The 26,765-nt window shown below is 30.9% G+C and overlaps 1 long non-coding RNA gene across 6 annotated transcripts; it reads right to left on the bottom strand.

Annotated features, from left to right (window-relative positions):
* LOC142327625 (uncharacterized) lies at positions 1-21,649 on the bottom strand. 6 transcript variants are annotated; one of them, XR_012757038.1, is made up of 4 exons: positions 20,807-21,335; positions 10,021-10,166; positions 6,088-6,249; positions 1-1,056 (listed from the first exon to the last, which is right to left on the bottom strand). It is a non-coding gene; the product is annotated as an uncharacterized LOC142327625 (long non-coding RNA). The 6 variants fall into 6 exon arrangements; XR_012757036.1 differs by lacking the exon at positions 6,088-6,249 and adding an exon at positions 8,238-8,383 and having other exon boundaries at positions 1-518; positions 20,807-21,334; XR_012757040.1 differs by lacking the exons at positions 6,088-6,249; positions 20,807-21,335 and adding an exon at positions 21,359-21,649.
* Positions 21,650-26,765: the final 5,116 nt, after the last annotated feature.

Genomic DNA, 26,765 nt, shown 5'->3' with positions numbered 1-26,765 from the left:
TATTATTTTTTTATATTTTTTAAAATCTAGATAAAAACTAAACAACAGAAATTAGGATGCAATATAAATCAAATGTTTACATTTTAATTTTTAACAAGTCTATTTTTTATGGTAATCAATAAAACATTTTGGGTGAAGTCCAACTTTACACTTATTATACAAAAATGCTGTTGTTCTTTTTCAACAGTAGATTCTTCTGTTAATTTACATTTTTTTCAGGAAGATGCTTGTCAACTTAGTGTTGCTGAGTTGTTGCAGTTGAAAACTATTGGTCACCTAAGTCTCTGCATTTATGGAATAGCAATTTCGTCCATGTTATTTGCCTTTGATGATAATGCGATAACTACAAATCATCAAAATTTTAGTTTCTTGACTTTTTCTTTGTGGACCTATTGATAAAGCTTCCACAAATTTACTAAAACTACATCAAGAAAGTTTAAAACAAAGGCCACCACATTTTTTTCCTTTCATTGTCACTCTATAGTTGCTGACACCATTGTCCAGTGAATCAACACCACCTGTATAGCAATACAACTGTTGGATTGAAATTTTCATTTTTTTTTACCTAAGAATAACTTTTGAAATTATTCAGAGGTTCACTGGAGTGAAAATTTGTAATTACAATAACAGGATAGTTTTCATTCCACTTTATAATAAAAATTGAATTGGTAGTATCAAATAGATAATCATATGTCCCATGAGGTTCCTTATACACAGATAAAGAATTTTCCAAAGGGCAAGCTTTAATTCTATTTTCATTAACTGTTCCAGTTGCAAAAAAGTCTTCCTTCTTCAGTAAACTTAACAACTTATATGAACTAAAAAATCTAAATGCTGTGCTTTCCAGGATTGTCTACAAGTGCAATAAATTTTGAACAACTGAAGCACCTAATCCAAGGCTAGAATTTACTTCTGCTTCTTTTACTTGAGGAAAAGTTGAAAAGTATTTTTGTGAACAACATAAACACTTTACCTTGTAGTCAAAGCACAAATGTTTTCCTTTCATAAACATTTTACAAGAATGGCAACCAAAGTATGGTATCATCTGTTCATCTTCTGAAAGGTGTTAAACAAATCCATACATATTAGCAAAGGTTTTTCTTCAGAAGATCAATGTAAGACAATGTTTTATGTGATGAATAAAGATGTCAATAACATTGAGACATTCTGAATATTCATTACTGCTGAAGTTGCAAAACCGCAACATTAATTTTTTTTCTATCTAGATGTAGACATAATAAATAATTAAGGATAAGTTTACATAAAAAAACTATCGCTATTTTTGAGTATGTAATAATCAATTAAAATAATATTGTACATCGGGAGTTATTCTAATATAAATTCATCTCAAAAAAAACAACAAATTATTAAATTTAGTGAACAATAAACATAAAATACTTATTACCCACAAAAAATGTTTTTGCTATTATTTAATATTATGCAAGATTGTTATTAAAACAGGTTCTTAAAAAGAGCAAACAAATATTATTTTGTGTAATAATTATGCAAAACAAAATACGTAGTGTTATTGCAACTTCAGCTGTGTATGGGTTACGGAATAAGCTTTTGGTTCTTGAGCAGTTTTGGTATGACCATAAGCCTTGTGTAAGTCTTATCATAATGATAAGTGTTATCACTGTGCCACTCACCACAAGGGGATTTGGATGAATTACACAATCTTCTTAATCAAAGTTTAACCGAATTGGATAGGGGAAGGCGTAATATTGTCATTTGCACTAATTTAAATGTAGATTTTAATAAGATTAACAAAAAGAGTGGCAGGATTGTGGATATTTTTAAATCCTATAATTTATATGTCTCTAGTTTAGAGCAGATTTGAGGACTCCTGTCTTCAATACATTATTTGTAGTTTTGCTGTAGGTAGATGTTAATGGGTGCAAGAGGTTGACCTTTGTTTGTTATTATTATTTTAAAAAATATGAAATGGATGATTAAAAAATTGAGGAGTGTGTGCACAATTGGTTGACAACTTGTAAACAACTTTTTATGACTTCAAAAGTTTCATAAACAAGGAATATTGAGACCTCCAAATCGGTGGCAAAAGTGTGTAGACCATGAAAGAGACTATATAGAGAAATGATGAAAGTATGAATTGTGAATATTATTAATCAAAAAATTTATAAAAAAAATGACTGTTTATATTTGATTCACCCTCGTATTACAGATTCATGATTGTCTGGGCAGAGATATTCTTTATTTTCAGTATTTAAAAGTTAACTGTTTTGTGCACTTAAACCAACTTGTTTCTATTTGTTGTTCAGATCCACCATTTAAAATTAATATTCTTCTACTGAGTTAAATTTGTTGTTCTGTTTAAATATTGAGTTTGTATTTATGTATTTTGCATAATGTATTTAAAAACAGTACAAAGAGCTACAGGAAGTGTTAATTGCTGTATTTGTTGTAGTAATTTTCATGGTATGTTTGTTATGTTTTCTCAAAGACTTTTCAATAAATACGAAAATAAAAATTGGAAGCAAGTATTAAAAAACAGAAGAAACACTATCTTGGAATATGCTGCAGGAGGCACTGTTTTTCTCAAGGATATAATAGAGAAATATTAAATAAAAAAGGAAGAGAGAGAATAAAGAAATGGAGAGGAATTTAGGTTCTAATTCACTGAAAGTGTGTCATGGTCAAATTGAGATGATTCTAAAACTTAGTGCTTTATCAAACAAAATTGCATGTATTAAATAGAATAGAGTGTTTATACCTTTTGTATTATGATAAAGGTTGAAAAAATTAAAGAGTGTGAATTAGTTTAATGGAATATTAATGTAGCAAACATGGAATACCTAAACAGAATAATAAAGACCTGGTATTGTTCAAATGTAGCTAAGGATTGGATTTTCCATAACTGAAAATGAGATAAATATTTATCACCAAATACCAAAAAGAATCTGGGAAAATTTCACTTTACTTGAAGAAATGTTAAAGAACATTTAATTTTTTTCATTTCAACATCCTGAATAGAGATGTGTTAAAATAGATTTTTCCTCAAAGGATTTGGAACTGACAGTTCTTCTGTGTATTTTAATGAATCTTCAGGTGATTGAAAGGTAGTACATGCTTTGGTAAGAGAAGTGGAAAAGCAGATAACATAGTAACAACATTTTTCTGCATAAATGGAGATTGAGAGCTCTTCTGTGTAAGAAATAAAAAAAATTTCATTGTGTGAAATAAAAGAAAAAGTAAATTATTTAAGATACTTATCTCCTTCTTTTATTTTTTTATTTATATATATATATATATATATATATATTTGCAGGATATATCTTTTGCAGTAAGATCTGGAGACTATGATGCCCGGCAATCCACCCTTCTCATCTGACCCATTGCTGAGGAAATGTTTTGTTAAGAAAATGCTGCATGATTGACAAAATGTGGAGAAACTCCATCAAACTGGAAAATGGAATTCTCTGGTATTTGGGGTGCTGCATATCCTTCTAACATATTAAGGAAGATTTTCCCCACAATAGTTTTTTCAGCATAAAAGAAGGGGATCAATAACTCTGTCTCATCCAATAGTGCATCACACATTTACTAAAACACATTTCACTTCATGCTGATGTTCAATAACGTTATGTGGAAGTTCAGTATCCTATATACAAACAACATTATGCCGATGTACTCATCCAGAAACATGAAATGTTGCTTCATCAATAAAATGAAATCGTTTAAAAAAATCATCATCCTGCTCTAACCTATCTGAAATGTCTACAGCATGTGGGTAATATTGTTGTAACGCCTGAATTTTGTATGCAGTGAAACAACTATCTTACTGACATGATTTTGAAACCTAACACATTGTGAACAGTTGTTTTAGAAATGCCCAACTATCTAGAATAATTCCACACAGATTTGATTTCTTCAGGCTATGCAAGAAACTTGTTCACACTGCTTCAATCCTTTAATCAGACACTGATGCCATCCTGGACGTGTTTGCTTCAGTAGACTGCCTGTTTCTTTGATTTGTTTGTTCCATTGTCAAATGTTATTTTCATGGCATTTTCATTGAACTCACAATGGTATTCACTCTTAACACATTTAACTTAAACTTAGCAAGCTACAATACACACTGAACATTCCTCTTCACCACAAACATGATGATTAACACACACATGCTGCTTGCATGTACTGAAAACACAATGCCCATGCGCTAGCTTTCACACACATAAACTTGGAGTATTTCTTTTTTATTTAACAGTTCATATCTCTGCAGTGGTTTGTTCCAAAATTATCTCTATTTAAAACCTCACTATTATTTTATGAACAGACTGTATGTAAACTGCATATTCAACAATATTTTTTTAAGATCAGAATAATACAGGATACATATATAAGGTGTTTCATTGTAATCGCCACAGGTGATTTTCTCTTAAACTATACACAATACAAAAAAATAAGCTAAACAAAAGTTACTCAGATCAGAGGGGAACCCTTCATGGTGACCTTGATCCCATTTCAATGTCAATATGATTTTTTAAAATGGGATAACCTATTTCTGATCTCACCAATGAAAAGAGCAGAAAATTTTACATTGAAATATGTAGTCACACATATGACCATGGATCTTTTTTTGAAGATCATAGACTAACAATCAGAGATAGTGTTATACAAATTACACGTTTGTAAAGGTCATACAATATTCCTGGAATATTTATATTCCAGGTGGAAAGGAGCATAAAAATGACTTTACACTATTGTATAATACTATCTCTGATTGTTACCAATATGACCTTCAAAAAGATCCAAGGTCATATGTATGACAACATATTCCAATTTAAAATTTTCTGCTCTTTTCATTGGTGACGTCAAAACTCGGGTATTCCATTTGAAAAAATCATATTCAACATGAAATAAGAGGTCACCATGAGATACCCCTCTTCAAACTGAGTAATTTTTGTTTGGGTAACTTTTTGTGTTGTGTGTAGTTTACAAGAAAATTGCCTGGGACGATTAAAATGAAACACTCTGAAAAAAAAAATCCAAGGTCATATTCTGACAACATATTTCAATGTAAAATTTTCTGCCCTTTTCATTGGTGGGGTCAAAAATAGGTGATTCCATTTGAAAAATTGTGTTAACCTTGAAATAAAGTTCAAGGTCAAGTTCAAATCCAAGGTCACCACAAGGTGCTCTCCTCCTATCTGAGTAACTTTTGTTTAGTTCATTTTTTTATATTGTGCGTAGTTTACGAGAAAATTGTCTGGGGCTATTAAAATGAAACGCTCAGTAAATAATTTATAAAAAAGTAATTCAAGAGGAAGATGAAATAATTTGGGAACTGATTCTAGTCTTGAAATAGGGAAAAAAGTCCATACAAACATATGTCCAAAAACACTTTGTTTGAGTTACAGAGAAACATTTTGCTCAGATTTCAGTTTCCCCGTGGAAATGAGTTCATAGTGAAATTTGTAAGGCATTACATATAAGAGGCAAACTTGTTGGGTTTTAAGTATTTTGAAATGAAAAATCAAATAAAATAGCTCTAAGAACTGCATCTCCCATAGTATTCATGACATTCAACATAAAACATTAACATGTGTTGATGAAAACACTTTATTTTATTTGAAGTACTACAACTTTTTTAAATGACTAATAAATATGTAAAGCCAATAAAAAACAAAACAAAATCAAATTTTATTAAAAACAGAACTAAATAAAACTTAACAGAAGAATGTTATGAATTTGTAAAAATTAAAAATCTGAGTGGACAACACACATGACTTCCTTGTACGCCTATTAAATTATATTTACACATTTTTTTTTAATGAAAAGTACATAAAATTTTATTTCATTAAAAACTTCTGATATTTTTTCATATTTTTTTTGTTATTAATTATTATTCATCGTAAATATTTTTTTACAATAAGAAGTTAATAATTGCACCGAGACAAAACAAATTTTTGTATTGCTTTTTTGCATACATTACAGATCTGTACAATTTAATTACAGTAAAGTACAATTTTTCTACACCTGTAGTTTTAAATAAATTATGCTTAAAAAAAATTAAGAGAAAATATAGTTAAAATCTGTAAAATTTATAATTTTGCATGACCATACCTGTGTTAGAATGATTTCGCTGATATTAGGTGGTTGATTTGCCAGCCCTCTAAATCCAAATCCATTTACCAGTAAATTTTTCATCTAAGAATTGTCTTACTTCATTTATGAAATTTGTAATGCTCCACCAAGATGATAGTACATGAAATGAATTTCATTTCACTGTAAGAAATTCATTGTTCAAAAATTAGATAATTTCTCCCCGTGACACACTGTTTTAGTGTCAAAGTGCCTACTAATTGGTTATCGATCATCCCACACCAAACAATTACTAAAAATCGTTGCTGGAAAATTGATTCAACTACAGCATGTGGGTTTTCTTCATATCACTATGCGAATTCCACGTGTTCTTTATGCCAATACAAGTAAAAATAGCTTTGTCTGAAAATTTTATGAACAGAATTAAGTGATTATCATTATTAACCCATTGACAAAATTGCATTCATCTGACACGGTCACCAAGCTAAAGGTCTTGAACTTTCTATACATGATAAGTCCATGAGCATGTAATGTCCTCCATATTATACTTTGTATAAGTGTTAAATCATATAGAGATTTTTCGCATGCTTGTTGTGGGACTAAGGTCTATCATCTGAAAAATGTTTTCCCTTTCATTACTATATATTGGTTGATGTTCAGATGAAACATTAGCGCTGGGAAGTGTACCATGCATACAAAGATTATTAAAAATTCTACAAAATACTTTACAGTTTGGAACTACTCTTCTGGAGGAAGAATATCTACATCGGTATTCTTCCTCCGCAGCTGGAGAATTTCCATCGTAAAAGCTGTACACAAAAAATCAGCATATTCTGCATGAATGAAGAGAGGCAGTTTTCAAAACAAAAAGTTCAAAATGGAATCTCACTTTTTTAAATTCAGATTCAGTTGGATAAATGTAGGTAGAACTATCGGCACGTAAGTTGGCACAAAAAACTAATAGCATTTAGCAAACATTTGGCACAGTGCTAGGCCAACTGAAAAAATTGTCAGTTTAATATGAACGATATTTATAACCAAAAATACATACGATGCTATTTGAGTAAAACTAGTTTAGTATCCCAATTAATATTATTATTATTATTTTAAAGTATTTTAAATAATTATTTTTTCTACTCACTTTATTGCTGAAACTAGCAAATTTCAAAGTTGCTGTTGTCCATAGATTCTAAAGAGCTTGTGTCCGATTCTGAATTTGCATTTATCACAAAGTTATCAATGTGCACATCATATAAATGTTCATCTTCAATGTATTTTTTTCAAAATTGACAATATGCTCGCAGACATTACTCCACTCAGCTTCAGACACTTTATGAAATTCCTCTTCAGCTAACTTAAGAATGTCCAACATGTTAAAAGTTGTGTTTTTTTTAGCCACTTGCCCTTTCACTTAACTCCAAATCATTTCAATGGTATTAAGTCAGGGTGATAGGGTGGCAAGTGTAGAAATGTGTGACCATAATTTTTGAAAATGTTATCTATTAGAAATTTCTTTTGATTTTCTTTGTGTAATTTTATTTATTAAGTGTTCTTCTGCAGTGACGAAGAACACCAAAGGCGGCATGAACAATTATTAATAGTGAGCCCTTGGATACTGGTGTTTTCAATCCCTCATGAAGGTTTGTTGTGACTACTCACGATATTAGTGTCGCATGATTAGAGTAGATTAAAAATAAGTAAATGAAATTCTTAGAACTGCATGTTGTGTTTACAACAATTCATAAATAGTACATTAGCCATGAATGATTCTACTATAATTAGTTGCTATACAACAGGAAGTAGGTCTAGATCACAACATCAATATATAATTTAGAATAAAACTCAACAATTACATACAGTACAGTAAGTTTATGAAACCTGTTTTTTATATAATACCACACCATAAAAGACATCTAAAATGACTATATTTTTAGTTTGCTTGTAAAAGAGGCCAATGCATGCAAAATGCTAGTACATAGGCATTCAGTCCCTGAGCCAACATATGTGCTGATGCATCTACAGTTTAGTGTACAACAAAGTAAAAACACAACATAATTTGATTCTCAAAAATAATTAAACACAATTATAATTATGTCAAAAACAACTAAACCACCGACGCTTATTAGTAAAGCCAGTTACTTTTATACAGATTTGAATACTAATCTGGATACCAGTGTTCTTTGGTGGTTGAGTTCCAATTAACTACATATCTCAGGAATGGTCGACCTGAGACTGTACAAGACTAAACTTCATTTACATTCATACATATTTATCCTCATTCATTCTCTGAAGTAGTACCTCACAGTGGTTCTGGAGGCTAAACAGAAAAAAAGTAACGTTTATTAGCAACATGTAACCATAATTTTATGACAACAATGACTAGTATTCAAGTTAATTTTGAAGCTTATAGTTAGTCTTGCTGACCTATTTTTCAAAAGAAAAAATTGCCTTTTTTCAAAAGGCAAATGTACTGAAATCAGCTGTTTTTAATTTTTACAAATCCTTAACATTGTTAAGTATAATTATTCTGTTATATTTTTAAGAACGAAAGTTGACTCTTTTTTGCTTTTATAGATTTTATTACATTAATTTTCTTAAAATTAAATTTCCTAAAAGTTAAACGATCAAAAATGTTAACTATTAGACATTTCTTTTGATTTTCTTTATGTAATTTTATAATATCATATAATTCAGTCTTCATCACAGCAGAAGAACAGTTAATTTGTTAAGTGTTCTTTTACTGTGATAAAGAACACCAAAGGCAGCATGAACAATTATTAATAGTGAGCCCTTGGATACTGGTGTTTTCAATCCCTCATGAAGGTTTGTTGTGTCTACCCATGATTTTGGTGTCGCATGATTAGAGTAGACTATAAATAAGTATATGAAATTCTTAGAATTCCGTGTTGTGTTCACAATTCATAAATAGCACATTAGCCATGAATGAATTTATTTTGTTTGAAATTATGCTTCATCAGTTATTTAATAAAGTTATTGTACTTCAAACCTAAAGAAATTGTTTTTTTTTGTCACAGAATTTTTCTGTTTGATGTTAAATATAATGAAAACTACGGAAGATACATCATTTGATTTGGTTTTTCAGGTCAAAAAACATAAGACACCATCAAGTTTATCCCTTACCCAAATTTCAGTATTCCCTTATCCAAATTTGCAAATTTCAGTATGACCTCATTTCAGTGAGGGATCTGAAATTCAAGCAAAATTCTTCTCTAGCCTTAACTTGATAAAGTGTTCTGGAACATAAGTTTGTATGAACCTTTTTCCTTATTTCAAGCTCTAAAATCAATTTCCAAATTATTTACCTTTACTCCTGAATCACTCTGGATAATATATAGGGATAAGTATTAATAGATAAACAAGTCGTAAAAAAAATTAATGTAAATTGTAAACATTAAATTTTGGGTTCCAAATTTGAAAGTATGATAGTATGTACGTAGAAGGAGAAAACTTAAAAAGGAACATAGGGTGAATATAAAATATATGGATACAGTGGATAAAGGAAGGATAGAATAGGATTCTTTACTTAGATCCTTAAGTTTTATTTTTAGGTACTTCATAGGTATACTTAAGTCTCTTGTATCCTTGGACTTCTTGAGTTAGTGAAGTTTTGCTTCAAAATAAATATTTTGTTAATCATAAATAAATGGAAATATATTGTTATACTTACTACAGAGTAACTATGCAATGTAACTAGATAAAACAGTAATAATCAGCATGTTACTTCAAGCAGCTTGGTTCTAAAAAGTAAAAGAACCGCTTGTTTTCTAATCAATCAGATTAGACTTAATAAATTTTGCAATGTAAAAGAATGAAATCTACCGATCTAAAAATTTGTTCTTTAGTAAAATCCATTCAACCAGTTTTGAGATAAATTATTTGCTAATACTAATTAAGAGCTTGACTGATTATACACCATTAATAATTATATCTTACATCTTGATCAAATGGTGCAATTTTTGATTCAGAGTCCCAAAGCTTGTCACATAAGTCATTTAATCCAACTGCAGAACATAGCTTTTTGCTGCCATTTGATGATATAATAGACTTCTCTTCTCCATTTATTATAAACTTAATATCATCTAAAAATGAAAAAAGAAAAATGAAAATATGTTTACTGAAGAGAAAAAACACTCATACTAATTTGAACTGGAAAGTTCTAAAGATCTAAGTTAGAATTGACATTCTAAACATGAATTTTATTTTAATGCCTACTGCAGTATAGTCTTATTCCTAACTAAACTTTACTGCTTAACTCTCAGGAATCCTCTTGACAGAAGATTTTGTTCCTTTTCAGATTTAACTTTCCTTTAAACTTTCATAACTTTACTACAGAGGACCCAAAGTTTGTTAATAAAACAAGTTTTTTATCCTACAAAAACAGGATACATTTATTATTGTTTTTTTATTGATAAAAAAAAATCATTTGTTTAAACATGAAATAATATTTATACATAATAAGAAAATATATATATATTTAAAAGATAGCTGAAGAGAACTAAATTTTTCTATGATATAATATTGGGCAGTAGAATAATCTTGTTGTAACCCGATTATAATTGTGAATGTTAATTCACCTTCTGTGTTAATTAAGAAGAGACTTTTAGAATTGTTTAATGTTAAATGTATAAGTTTTTTTGACTTATAAATACTAGATCGATCTTCAGTTAATTTACCCTTATAGAGTCAGTTTCAGGTATAACTTGGTATAAAATAACTTGTATACTATAACCTACATTAATGGTACATTATTATACCCTGAAATAAACAACAAAAAAACCACACCTAATTGTAACCATAACTGTTAAGATTGCTAACATGATATCTTGTTATAATGAAATTGATTAAGTTTTATTCATTGTGAGATGTACATTTGTTCAGCTGAATCTTATTACATGGATCTATTTTTTTATGAGATATTAAGGAACGTAGTGGGATGAAGTAGAGTGCTAATGCTAAAACTCTTTGGAATGAGGGAATATATATTTGTTTTTTACTCTGTCTTTGTAAAAATAAGAAAACAAATGCAGAGAAACAATGTAAAGATACTGTTACAGAATATGAGGTAATTTTGTGAAACGCAGAAATAAGGATTATTTTTTCTTTAACTTGTTCCATTAATTTTCTTGAATTTTCACAAGAAAATACTTGTGAAAATCACCATGACATCAGTCTATATAATATACTATCATCATCGCTTAATATTAGCTCTAAAGTAATGTTATGGTACAAAAAGAAAAACTAAGCAGTAATGACAAAAAAAATCTTCAAATTATCTATTTACTCAATGTAACTTTTTGTTTAAAAAATCTTTCACTTAAGTTACCTGGATACTAACTATGCAGTAACAAGTATCCTTTACAAAATAAAAAAAAAATTAAAATCTATTCATTCAGTACTGAGAAAGGCTTGAATGTATATGCAGCTACATAGTATGTAGTTAATGTTTTTTTAGTTTTGAGGGGTTAAAATGATTAGTAATAACTACAATAACAATAAAAATAGAGAAAATACAATTTGAGTAAGTGGAATGTAGAGAATTTGGGAATTCTTTAATCTAAATCCTAAAAAAAAAATATTCTATAAAAAGTGTGGTAAGACAAACTAATGTGGAAAGTCATCTGGCAGAATGTTATACTCTTAAGTGAAGCTTCTCTGGTTTCAAAAATTGTTTAAGCTTCTATTCCTTTTCAAGTGCTGAGCCCACTGTTTTAAATTGATCAAGTTCTTTCCAAATGGTGTAAGCTGGCAAACTAGATACTGTTGACAAATTGAAAATGAACCAAAATTCAGACTACACAATTTTCATATAGTCATTGTTTCTATAGAACAATTTTATATTTCTCGTAATGGCATGTTGTTCATCCCATCACAAATTTTTAGCAACTAAATGGCATGCTTTGAGATATGATTAATATTAAAAATCTGCCATTACTAGGTGTCATTTCAACTTAACAATTCAAAGATTTCTCTTTTCTCAAAAATCTTTATGTATAAAATTAATTCAATAATTCTTAAAAGTAAAAAAAGAAATAAATAAAAATGAAAGTAGTGGAAAAATTTTAAATAAATCAACTTGTTCCATATAAAAATTCGGGTTATTAAAATAAACCAGAAAACTAGATTGACTAATTTATAAAGCTGTTTACAAAAATTTTACTTAAAATCTAAAACACAAAGATGAAGTATAAGAAAAAAACTGTTTATATGTCAATTAATAATTACATTTGCCTCTTTTATCACACATGTATTCATATTAATAATTTTTATAAATTGTTTTTGAATGGAATCCAATTTCCATTTTATGACTTATAACAATAAAAAAAAAAGATCTTCCCTCAGAACCTATGGCATTAATGTATATGTGCATAGTTCCCTTGGAACTATGATATCACCTATGGCATCAGCGGCATTACTGTAGAGTGATATTTGCCTAATATTATTTATTTTTCTGCTAGAGTGTAGAATGGGATGAAATACTGTAATTCATGAATCAACAAGTTAGAAAGTTATTTATTACAAAATTACAAATTTGAACAAACAAGGATGAATTGGATTCATCACCATAATTCTTGAATTAGCTCAATTCTAAAAAAAGGGGACCCCCAGGAACTAATTTACATATGAAAATTAATGGAGTTCACCCCTATAACCTTTACATTAAAGAAGTACTGATTCTACCATTCAGAAATTTTAACCCTTTAAATAATGCATAATGAATACAGCAAATTTAATAACAAATTCTTCATTTTAAAGCAATACATACAAACCTGGAAGCCAAACAAGTGTGAAATTCCTTGTTCCACCCATTAGAATTGTAAATTGTTTTATGTTGTTTATAGATGGAATCACTTCCACCCATTAAAATTCCACATTCTAAAAATTATCTGCCAATTTCATTTCCTACTGTCATAGCCCTCCTCTATGAAACATGAGACCTTGCCGTTGGTGAGGGGGCTTGAGTGCTCAGGGATACAGAGTAGCTGGATCGAAGGTGCAACCATATCGAAGAGGTATCTGTTGAGAGCCAGACTAAGGAATGATTTCTGAAAGAGGGCAGCAACTCTTTCAGTAGTTGTTACGGGCGTGAGTCAGAATGACTTAAACGGCCATATCAACATCACTCAGTCCTCTGAGTACTGTGCAGCTGAAAGCAATGAAAAACTACAGCTGCTTTTTTCCAAGAAAATGTGGCTCTGCATTTTCATATAGCAATGATGGAGGCGCCTTCGTTGGTAAAATATTCTGGAGGTAAACTAGTCCCCCATTCGGATCTTCGGGTGGGGACTACTAAGGAAGGGGTCACCAGAAAATTAAAAAATAACATTCTACGAGTCGGAGCGTGGAATGTTAGACGTTTAAAAAAGGTTGGTAGGCTAGAAAATTTAAAAAGGGAAATGGATAGGATAAATGTGGATGTAGTAGGAATTAGTGAGGTTCGGTGGGAAGAGGAAGGCGATTTTTGTAGTAGGTTTCATAATGAACAAGAAGATAGGGAAGAGAGTAGAGTATTTCGAAACGCATAGCGATAGAATCATTGTAATAAGGATAAAATCAAAACCTAAACCGACAACGATTGTTAACGTCTATACGCCTACAAGCGCCCATGATGATGATGAGGTAGAGTATGTATACGAAGAGATTGATGAAGCAATTAAACAAGTAAAAGGAGATGAAAATTTAATAATAGTTGGAGATTGGAATGCAAGCATTGGAAAAGGCAAGGAAGGAAATATAGTGGGTGAATACGGGCTGGGCAAAAGGAATGAAAGAGGGGGCCGACTTATAGAGTTTTGCACGAAGTATAATTTAGTAATTGCCAACACCCAATTTAAAAATCATAATAGAAGAATATACACTTGGAAAAAGCCAGGAGATACTCCAAGGTATCAGATAGATTATATCATGGTTAAGCAAAGATTTAGAAATCAACTTGTTGACTGCAAAACTTACCCTGGAGCAGACATTGATAGCGACCATAATTTGATGATAATGAAATGTAGATTGGGGTTTAAAAACCTGAAGAAAAGGTGTCAGATGAATCGGTGGAATTTAGAGAAGCTTGAGGAAAAGGAGGTAAAGAAGATTTTTGAGGAGGACATCGCAAGAGGTCTGAGTAAAAAAGATAAGGTAGAAAATGTAGAAGAAGAATGGGAGAATGTTAAAAAGGAAATTCTTAAATCAGCAGAAGCAAACTTAGGCGGAATAAAGAGAACTTAGGCGGTAGAAAACCTTGGGTTTCAGACGATATATTGCAGCTAATGGATGAACGAAGAAAACAAAAGGAACTATCGGCAATTAAGAAATGCTATAAACAGGAAGTGCAAACTGGCAAAAGAAGAGAGGATTAAAGAAAAGTGTTCAGAAGTGGAAAGAGAAATGAACATTGGTAAAATAGACGGAGCATACAGGAAAGTTAAGGAAAATTTTGGGGTACATAAATTAAAATTTAATTGTTGTATTTAATTGTACAAAGATGGTACACCAATATATAATACAAAAGGTAAAGTCGATAGATGGGTGGAATATATTGAAGAGTTATACGGAGGAAATGAATTAGAAAATGGTGTTATAGAGGAAGAAGAGGAAGTTGAGAAGGAGGAAATGGGAGAAACAATACTGAGATCTGAATTTAAGAGAGCATTAAAAGATTTAAATGGCAGAAAGGCTCCTGGAATAGACGGAATACCTGTAGAATTACTGCGCAGTGCAGGTGAGGAAGTGATTGATAGATTATACAAACTGGTGTACAATATTTATGAAAAAGGGGAATTTCCATCAGACTTCAAAAAAAGTGTTATAGTCATGATACCAAAGAAAGCAGGGGCAGATAAATGTGAAGAATACAGAAAAATTAGTTTAACTAGTCATGCATCAAAAATCTTAACTAGAATTCTATACAAAAGAATTGAGAGGAGAGTGGAAGAAGTGTTAGAAGACCAATTTGGTTTCAGGAAAAGTATAGGGACAAGGGAAGCAATTTTAGGCCTCAGATTAATAGTAGAAGGAAGATTAAAGAAAAACAAACCAACATACTTGGCGTTTATAGACCTAGAAAAGGCATTCGATAACAAAGACTGGAATAAAATGTTCAGCATTTAAAAAAAATTAGGGTTCAAATACAGAGATAGAAGAACAATTGCTAACATGTACAGGAACCAAACAGTAACAGTAATAATTGAAGAACATAAGAAAGAAGCCGTAATAAGAAAGGGAGTCCGACAAGGATGTTCCCTATCTCCGTTACTTTTTAATCTTTACATGGAACTAGCAGTTAATGATGTTAAAGAACAATTTAGAATCGGAGTAACAGTACAAGATGAAAACATAAAGATGCTACGATTTGCTGATGATATAGTAATTCTAGCCGAGAGTAAAAAGGATTTAGAAGAAACAATGAACGGCATAGATGAAGTCCTACGCAAGAACTATCGCGTGAAAATAAACAAGAACAAAACAAAAGTAATGAAATGTAGTAGAAATAACAAAGAAGGACCACTGAATGTGAAAATAGGAGGAGAAAAGATTATGGAGGTAGAAGAATTTTGTTATTTGGGAAGTAGAATTACTAAAGATGGACGAAGTAGGAACGATATAAAATGCCGAATAGCACAAGCGAAACGAGCCCTCGGTAAGAAATATAATTTGTTTGCATCAAAAATTAATTTAAATGTCAGGAAAAGATTTTTGAAAGTATATGTTTGGAGTGTCACTTTATATGTAAGTGAAACTTGGACGATCGGAGTATCTGAGAAGAAAAGATTAGAAGCGTTTGAAATATGGTGCTATAGGAGAATGTTAAAAATCAGATGGGTGGATAAAGTGACAAATGAAGAGGTATTGCAGCAAATAGATGAAGAAAGAAGCATTTGGAAAAATATAATAAAAGAAGAGACAGACTTATAGGCCACATACTAAGGCATCCTGAAATAGTCGCTTTAATATTGGAAGGACAGGTAGAAGGAAAAAATTGTGTAGGCAGGCCATGTTTGGAATATGTAAAACAAATTGTTAGGGATGTAGGATGTATACTGAAATGAAACGACTAGCACTAGATAGGGAATCTTGGAGAGCTGCATCAAACCAGTCAAATGACTGAAGACAAAAAAAAAAAAAAACTGTCAGCAATATTTATTCTTCCTGATATGAAGTGTGGTCCATAAAATTCATTTTTGGGTTCTAGTGACAATTCTGTAAAGCAGAAATAAAGATACTTGAAAAAATGTATTATATTCTAGTAGATACCAACAGTTACTAATCATGATCAGCAAATAAGAAAGGAAAGAAAAATAGATTCAGTAATGAAGTTTGAAAAGTACTATTTGTTTTTCTTAAACAGTTCAATGAGATGATATTTCCGCTAATACTGATACAGTTCTACTAAAATTTTGAGGCCTTATGATTGTAGAATGAAATCTTAACAACCAATAGAGAACCTCACTGGCAATCAAATCCTTTTACATTTTAAGGTGGTGCATTTCATTTATTAGTTTCAATGATTTTAAAGTTAGAACTAAACCTCTCACATTAAGTTTTCAATAAATTCATGGTAGTCAATACTATGGGTCATGGTCACAGTTTTTTGTAATCTCCCTCTCTATGATTGATTGTTTGGTTGTAACTTTTTATTTTTGTGGTCAGATTCTATTAAGAGTATGGAAGACAAAAAAAACTTATTGTATTACAAAAAAAAAGTTCTCAAATTGAAATAATAATGAAGGGTTTTGTTTTCTTTAATGTAACCAATGTTTCATGCACTCTTATATACTAATTAGAAAATAAAAACACACTTTACAGAAGATTTCCATTAATCTACATACTGGTATGGAATATTTAAATAGTTTAAGCAATTACCATAATGAAGTGAGTTTGTAAGTAAGTTTAAATTTGAAGTAAGTCCTGTATATTAAAGAAATATTAAAGAATTTGATTTTTTCACAAGTATTCACTGATTGTTGTGGATAGGCCAAGTTCAATTTATGTTATGACTTTAACTGGTACAGAATGTTTGGAATGCGATTCAAAAATAATTGAAACTTTCCTACTTGTTTCAGGACCTTAAAATTATTTTAAAATAATTGCAGTTTACCTGTAGCGGGGATTTTTGTTATGGTGCCCACACCTATTATTTTGTGATTATAAGGGAACTTAAAAACTATTGGTCCTGGAAGAATGAAACAAAAAGCAATTTATTCATATTTTCTCAAAGTAAAAGATTGGTCTAGTAGTTTATTTACCTATCTTTCTTATTTCTATGAGAAGATTACCCATAAAGTTGAACATGAAAAACAGTGAAATTTCTTTTTTGGTCATTTTTTTCAACAGGCAGGGATGGCATACACAGTTTTTTATTATTTTGTTGAATGTAGGTATATGTTAATAATTTTACCATAAATAATATTAATGGTAATTTACTTACCCCTAGATCTTTATGACTTTTTGAAAGCTAATTTTTAAAAAAAAAATTTTAATTTGGTTTCAAATAACTCTGAAGAGGCGGTGACAAAAATCTCAAATTTGCATAACTTGCAGTGTTTTTGTGGATGTTTATGGCAAATAAAAAAGTTTGTTGTGTATTGCATTAATAAAAGTTATAACCTCTCAAAAATCATGAAAAACCTCTTAAAAGAGATACCATTTTGACTCACTAAATAAGTGCTCCAAGGGGGTTTCTTGTCTTCTTTACACTTTACATTTTTTATATTTAGCCCTATGTTGTTGAAGTTGATATTTTCAATATTTTTAAAAGATTTTTTTTTTAATTGTTAATGATAGGTCGTAATTTAATTATAACTAGCCAATACCAGTATCCTAATAAAATTTTGATTCAAAAATGCTTGTTAAACTTACCGAAACTGAAATTTCAATGAGTAGCCTACATCTTTCTACAAGAATTCATTTTTATTTTTATACTGGTTTATTTTTGTAAACATTATCAAATAAAAAATTTATTGTAGCAAAATTTTAATTACTGTTCAATGAAATAGCCTGTTTTTGTAAAAATGAAAGTTTATTATTTAGTGTACTTAACCAACACCTGTGATGTCTCTTCTGATAATTCTCTTGAAATTGGGTGAGAATGACCCGTCACTGTAGTTAGTTCAAGTGATGTCAACTTTCTCAGGACTTTAATAAGTTCTTTTGGCACTGTAACACACACTGTTTTATGACACTCTTCATTCAGATAAATTCCTGTGGAACATTTTTCTTCAATTTTTTATGTGAAATTACTTGAAAATAATGTAAAAATTTTAACTATTTTAAAATTTGCAAATATAATATTATTAAGTAAAATTTATTTATTTAATAAACATTTCCAAACACAGTTTGAAATTTGAGCCACTCGGTAAAGATGTGAACAGGTCACTGACTAATGTCAGACTGACCAGTCTGTAACTGTAAAGTTAAATAATGATACAAGCATAAATGAGAATGTTGCAATATAAATTTTCCTGACAACTGGAAATAACTTCAGCGCCTATAAAGCACCTAATAAAGCATTTTATTAGGCAGCGCCTAATAAAGCGCCTATTATAACATGAACACTACAGTTAAATGGTACAAACAAGTCTATTTCAACTGTAGTAATAAGTAAAAAAATATTAAAGTGCCAAGAAGGCAAGAAACCCCCATGGAGCACTTATTTAGTGAGTCAAAATGGTATCACAAGAGCTTTTTCATGATTTTTTAGAGGTTTTAACTTTTTTATTAGTGTTATACACAAGAAACGCTTTTATTTGCCATAAACATCTACTAAAACACTAAAGTGTGCAAATTTGAGATTGTTATCACCATCCCCATCACAGTTATTTGAAGCCAAAATCTGAATTTAAAAAAAAAATTAGCTTTCAAAAATTCATAAAAATTAAGGGTTAAGTATATTACCATTAATATTATTTATGGTAAAACTACTAACATATACCTATATATAAAAAAATAATTCAAACTGTGTATGCCATCCCTGCCTCTTGAAAAAAAATTACCAAAAGTGAAATTTCACCATTTTTCATGTTCAACTTTATTGGTAATTTTCTCATGGAAAGAAGACATATAGGTAAATAAACCACTGGGCCAATCTTTTACCATGATAAAATATGATTAAATTGCTTTTTGTTTCATCCTTCCTGGAGCAATAGTTTTTTAGTTATGCATAAACCCTTACAATCGCAAAAATTTGTGCACCATAACAAAAATGACCGCCACAAGTAAACTGAATTAATTAAAAATTAAAAAAATTAGCTTTATGGTCCTGAGACATGTAGTAAGCAAGTGGGAAAGTTTTATTTTTTTTTGAATTGATCAAGCAACCATCCTTGGGTCACTTCAAATGGTTTGGACCCTGCTATATTTTCAAAAAATGCACCTCTATGTGATTTTTTCATTTCTTTTTCGAAATGAAATTTCAATCCAGAAATCTGTTCTTTTGAATTTGTTCTTTCATGGAATCTGATCTTACCAATGCCATGAATCTACAATTTTTCTGGATAAACTGAAAGGAAGCATAGGTTATCAAAACACATTTTGTAAAGTTGTCAAATTGGAATGCTTCTAGCTAATCTTACTACAGAATTGGCACAAATGCCTAAATTGAATTCATCAGGTAGCATCTAGCTATTTTCTTGACCAGAGTAGATTCAAAATTATTTATGAATCAAGAGGTACCACTTAGTACAAATATTTTAAAACCCCCACTTAAGGGGTTTCATACAGTTGTTCTTCACCTACATTACCTACGTTACTTACATTAACATCCCTATATGATCTAGTATTTTCTAGTTTAACAATCAACATCATAATTAATATACTTAATAATTTATGCAATGTTGGGACAGAAAATATAAACAGTTGGTACTTACGTATTAACGCCACCGCAGCTACAGCTTTAATTAAAAACAAATTAGTCAATCTGATTTTGGTGGAAAATGGGCCGATATATAGAGTTTAACATAGATTCAAAACAGTCTCTTTATTAATTTTAATAAATGGTTATTTATATTTATTTATTTTATAAATATAATTTAACCAAACTTAACCTATGCTCGCTAACCTTGACTAATTAACAGGAGTGTTTTGATTATTTAAATAATAAATAATTGCAATAATTACTGAATTTATTATATAAATACTCAAAAAATTACGGTGCTAATTGGTCAAAGTTAGCGTGCAAAGGTTAAGTTTGGTTAAATTATATTTATAAAATAAATAAATATAAATAACCATTTATTAAAATTAGTAAAGAGACTGTTCATTTTCCACCAAAATCTGATTGACTACTTTGTTTTTAAATAAAGCTGTAGCTGCGGTGGCGTTAATACATACGAACCAAACAGTTTAGTTAGTTTAATTGTTCATTAAGTGGTACATCAAAAAAGTATGAAAAGACTTGATAAGGTATGTAAATCATTAAAATCAGATAAGTATGAACTACCAGAAAAATCAATGTCGGTCAGTGCCTCAAATACTTTGGTTTTTCCAGATAGGTCTAACCTATCGAGAGTTGTACAGTTCAAATCCTAATAAAGGTAGTTTTATAAGGATTTGAGAACTAAATCATGGATATCTGTGTGTTTTGGTGGTTGGGTTTTAATTAACCACACTTCTCAGGAATGGTCGACTTGAGACTGTACAAGAGTACACTTCATTTACAATCATGCATATCATCCTCTGAAATTTAATACCTAACTGTGGTTCCAGAGGCGAAACAGAAAAAAATAGGTCTAACCTGGATGTTGAGAGGATTTGTTACCAAGTAGCTTTTCATTAATGATTGCATTATTTATACTATTGTCGGTATTGCAAACTTGTTGGTTTACATTATTTAAAAATAAGTTTTGCTTACATTATCACCAGTAATTCTACTTTGATTCTCAAACTTAACCTCATTATTTTTATCTTCGAAAACTTCTGGTAAATTCGCATTACTAAAACTACGTGTTACCTCATTTTTACTATTAACAGTGTCTTAAATACTCTCAAAGTTTACTTATCAAAACAGAAGTTGTTTCGCAAACCTAATTATATAGTCACTGTCTACCGTCATTTCAAAATTTGTATTAATTAGCTCATCCAAAATATCATCACTTTAATGTTTACGCTTATCAAAAAAATTAATAAAAGATGATCATATTTTTTCACAAAATAAACACCTTTTAGTTCAAATAAGATGGTAAATTCAATCACGTACCACAAAACTACGAGAAAAAACTAACCTCACTTTTACAAAACATTAACATTGTAGCAGTTACTGCATAATGGATTCACATTTACTACGTACCGTTTGTCTGTTACACAATATTACAATTTTAGAAGTAGAATGCCGAAAAGTTGTTTAAATGATGTATAACATTTTTTAACTATTACAATTTTTTTATACAAGTGCAAATTGCAAGAATATTCAATTGTTTTTACCCATTATGATTAAATGAAAAAGGGACTATTGTTTGTTTGCTTTTTAAATGTTAAATCAATTAGCTGCAAAACGAAATAACAGTACATTATTTCTGCGCACATTCATTAAAACTTCTGATATTTTTTTGTTATTATTGAATTATTATTATAATCCAAAAATAATCAAAATAACCTTACTTAACTACACGTGAGGTTATAACAGCTGTATGCATAAAGCGCCAACTGAAAACTGGATGTATTTAAAAAATGTTTAATTTTTAAGAAGTAAAATCAGATATTAATTAATAAATAAAATACTAATAATGTCTTAGTACATGTCTTGTAGTGGTCAGGTGTATACTTGTTATATTATAATATATATCGATATACAGCACATATATATATATCGTAGTTTGGGCAAATTTAGTACTTTTTAACAGGATCCGAATTTTTGGAAGAAAATCGCAAATATCTCAAAAAACGATCGGTCCTAGCCCTCTGAAAAATTTTCTCAACCCCCCTGGGCGATAATCCCATCCGTTCCCATCGGGGTGCCGTTCGGAAATTGGGGAGGGGGTGTCACCGTAATATTTCGGCAACCGCTGGTCCGATTTTTACGATTCAAACGGCGTAAGTATCGGCAGGTCGAGCGCTAATCGTTTAACTCATCTGGTACACTCTCGATCGACCGGATCTCGGTTATCCGGAAATTAATTCGTTTAGCCCTCTGTTTTGATCGCACTCACCCGACGTAATACCTACAGATCTGATCTTTCGCTAAATACGCTGAAATCTGTGCGCTAGCAATTACCGGTCTACAGGGTCTAGCTGCGGAGGGCGTGCCACAGGCACGCCTCTGCAGTTAGTATATGCGCAAAATAGGGCGACGGAAGCTAAGAAGAAATATAATCGCCGAATCCTTCATAAAAAAAAACGTGTAAATATATTGTAATTCGAAAAAAGCGGGTACGGGCGCAGAAAGAAATGGGGTTCAGAAAAGTTCAAAAATCGGCATTACGGTGGGCTTTTAATTTTTTCCGCCGTATTGAATCAAATTAAATTTTTTAAATAGAAAGGTTGACGTACGATACGTGATTTCGGTTTAAAATTTTATGATAAAAACAACGGTGAACGCCGTTTTTCTGTTAACGCCTTCGTTATCGAGTTTTAAACGTTCAAATTTGGAACGATGGAAAAATCATGTCGGTAATAAAACACGATCCACGATCAATTTTATCGAGAGCTTTTCGACTATATATTATAAGCGGTACTTATTTTCATCGGTTCCAGTATTATAGCTCAATAAAATTTTAATTAATGAAATATTTGGATCTTACAAGAGGAAGGGATATCGGTTCGAATCAGACTTCATCTCCTTTTTTTTCAATTTAAATATATTGATTTATTAATAATTATTAACCTCTGATTGTAAATACTAAATAATAAGTCAAGTTAATAATGAAACAAAATTTTATGTACTTTTAAAAATGTATATATGTAATTTAATAGGAAGTCCCGGTGGGAAATTCCCTTAATCCCAGCTGGATGTTTGAAATTACGCAGGGGCGTCAATTTGGTTAATATTTTCGTTTTAAATATTATTTATAATAATTAATTATAAAGGTTATTTGAATTAAATAAATAAATAATATTTAAAGTGAAAAAAAATCTAGCCCCCTAAGACTCGAACTATGTTACGAGCTACGCAGCGGAAAGACGCTTTATACTAATCGGCTACAACGGCAATCTGAGGCATCGGGTGAAAAATGTTGTATATAAGTTGCGCAGAAGAAAAATTAAACGTATATTAATACACTGTAAGTATAGTAATATACTATTTTCTGGGCGTCTGAAACCAGTGTTTTATTATGTATTTTGCAGCAAATCCAGTCTTCCAGCGGGAAAATTTTACTACAAACACGGGATAATCGTGGAAAAAACACGTTTAAATTGGTTCTAGGGGTGAAAGGTTAAAGCGGCTATTGAATGTAATCCTTATACGCTACTTGTAATATATATATATATATATATATATTAATTCGAAACGATTGCGATCCCATACAAGTTTTCACTTCGGCCGTGCGGTCCTAAGCATCCTTTTTTTTTTTTTTTTTTTTTTTTTTGTTACAAATAACAATTTTTAGGCGAGAATTAAGGAAAAAAAATATTTTTTTACCTACGCTCGTTGACATCGACAAATTAACAATAATGTTTTCATTATTTAAATAATAAATAATTGTTAGAATTACTGAATTTATTATTTAAATACTCAAACCATTACCGTGTTAATTAGGGAACATTAGCGAGCGTAGGTTAAGTTTGATTAAATTATATTTATAAAATAAATAACTATAAATGGTTATATCGAGTGAATTCCTAATATGTTCATACTTGATTAGCGAGGAAAAATATGTTTTTTTCATTTTAAAATTATTTTTATGCCCAAAATCAAGGAAATACAGGGCAAACTTTGACAACTCATTCTTAAGGCTAAAAATAAGAAACAAGTTCACGTAAACATAGGTCCGAAAATGCTTCGTTAGCGAGTTATACAGGATGAAAGATTACGCCCGAGTTTCAGTTCCTCCGGGTAAATTAAGACTTTCTGAAATTCTGGGAAGATCAATTAAGGGACAAATTCAATTGTTTCTTATGGTTTTTGAGCTGGGAAATCGAAAAAAGTAACTCCCAGAACTGTATCTATCTTAGTTTCTATGATATGGTTTTTTAACATGATAATTATTTTTGAGTGATTTGGGCAAGAATTTTTGGGTAACATAACGAAAGAGTACTGAACATTATCGCCAGGTATAATTGCCATGTTCAGCATTTTAAAAAGTTTACGGTTCAAGAATAGAGATAGAAGAATAATTGCTGACATTTACAGGAACCAAACAGCAACAGTAACAATTGAAGAACATAAGAAAGAAGCCGTAATAAGAAAGGGACTACGACGAGGAAGTTCCCAATCCCCGTTACTTTTTAATTTTTACATGGAACTAGCAGTTAATGATGTTAAAGAACAATTTAGATTCGGAGTAACAGTACAAGGTGAAATAATAAAGATGCTACGATATGCCGATGATATAGTAATTGTAGCCGAGAGTAAAAAGGATTTAGAAGAAACTATGAACGGCATAGATGAAGTCCTACGCAAGAACTATCGCGTGAAAATAAACCAGAACAAAACAAAATTAATGAAATGTAGTAGAAATAACAAAGATGGACCGCTGAATGTGAAAATAGGAGGAGAAAAGATTATGGAGGTAGAAGAATTTTGTTATTTGGGAAGTAAAATTACTAAAGATGGACGAAGCAGGAGCGATATAAAATGCCGAATAGCACAAGCTAAACGAGCCTTCAGTAAGAAATATAATTTGTTTACATCAAAAATGAATTTAAATGTCAGGAAAAGATTTTTGAAAGTGTATGTTTGGAGTGTCGCTTTATATGGAAGTGAAACTTGGACGATCGGAGTATCTGAGAAGAAAAGATTAGAAGCTTTTGAAATGCGGTGCTATAGGAGAATGTTAAAAATCAGATGGGTGGATAAAGTGACAAATGAAGAGGTATTGCGGCAAATAGATGAAGAAAGAAGCATTTGGAAAAATATAGTTAAAAGAAGAGACAGACTTATAGGCCACATACTAAGGCATCCTGGAATAGTCGCTTTAATATTGGAAGGACAGGTAGAAGGGAAAAATTGTGTAGGCAGGCCACGTTTGGAGTATGTAAAACAAATTGTTGGGGATGTAGGATGTAGAGGGTATACTGAAATGAAACGACTAGCACTAGATAGGGAATCTTGGAGAGCTGCATCAAACCAGTCAAATGACTGAAGACAAAAAAAAAAAAAAATATCAACCTAACTAATCACGGCAATATTATAAATTAAATTAGTAGGCAATGAAAATAGTTTACTTTCTTAATTAAAGTGCAGTAAAATTATTTTTAAGCTGCATATCTTTCATTTAGTTTTAAATGAAAGACATCAGAAAAAATGTTAATAAAGTACGGGGAATGTTAAATAATTTTTCTATCATTAAACACCGAAAAACAACATTTATTTTATATGACGGTACAGAACTACTTCAGAAGTCCTGTGACAATCTTTGAAACTAGTGGTAAAAAATACTAAACAGCTGTAAAATACTACGTAATGTAAAAAATGGTTAATAGCTGGAATAGTAAGGGGTAACATAACCTGAATTTTTTTAATGAAAAAATTGTTGTTCTGCAATCACCTTTAAAATATTGTCGCAACCTTATCCTATACTTTGGTCCTTCTGATGCGTATAATCAAAGTTGTTACCGTGACTTAGGTTAGCTTTGGTGTTTTTTTAAACCGGTGTCAAGCGGTTACGTTCCCCGGGTTTTTAATTCTTACTGACTAATGTTTTAACAGCATCTGCATAAAAAGGGGTGGATCGTTCATGATTTGACCGTTTTCACCGAGTTCCTTTTTGGTATCTGGTGTTTGATTTAGACATGCATCTGCCTCAAGAGAGCCTTGTAAAGCGATCGACTTTTTGTTTTACAAGGCACGTGGCGAAGAAGTGGCAACGACTGCTGGTGTAAATACCCTTTTTATGTCTTTCTTTTTCCTGTTTAGCCTCCGGTAACTACCGTTTAGATAATTCTTCAGAGGATGAATGAGAAGGGTATGAGTGTAAATGAAGTGTAGTCTTGTACATTCTCAGTTCGACCGTTCCTGAGATGTGTGGTTAATTGAAACCCAACCGCCAAAGAACACCGGTATCCGCGATCTAGTATTCAAATCCGTGTAAAAATAACTGGCTTTACTAGGACTTGAACGCTGTAACTCTCGACTTCCAAATCAGCTGATTTGGGAAGACGCGTTAACCACTAGATCGACCCGGTGGGTTTTGGTATAAATACCCTGTAACGAGCAAAGGTTCGCCCAGGTAGGGCGGACAGTCTACCTGGGCGAATTAAGGCGATTACTCCTGTATACGCTCTTTTCAGAGCAGGCACCGAAATTAGTATTTTCGTAATTGCTTGCACTCGCTTAAACTATTCAGCAGCGGTTAAGACGTGCAAAAAGTGACGTGAGGGAATCAGGCCACCGGCTGCTCGTATTTCAAATATGTCGGCTTGCCCGACAAAGTAGTAGATGACAGAGACTAATTAGGGATACCAAAAATTAGTCTGAATAGTGATTTAGTTAAGGCTGGTAGTTCTGTATCTCTGGTACACAATTTGAGTAACTATGTGAGCAGTTGTTGGATTTCTTGAAGACGAGTGATCCCTAGGCATAATGAGTTTAGGGAAAT

Source organism: Lycorma delicatula, chromosome 7 (genome assembly GCF_047948215.1).
Source record: "Lycorma delicatula isolate Av1 chromosome 7, ASM4794821v1, whole genome shotgun sequence".
Classification (NCBI taxonomy): Eukaryota; Metazoa; Arthropoda; class Insecta; order Hemiptera; family Fulgoridae; genus Lycorma; species Lycorma delicatula.
Note: the sequence above shows the minus strand (reverse complement) of the source record. Positions and strands in the feature narration are given on the sequence as shown.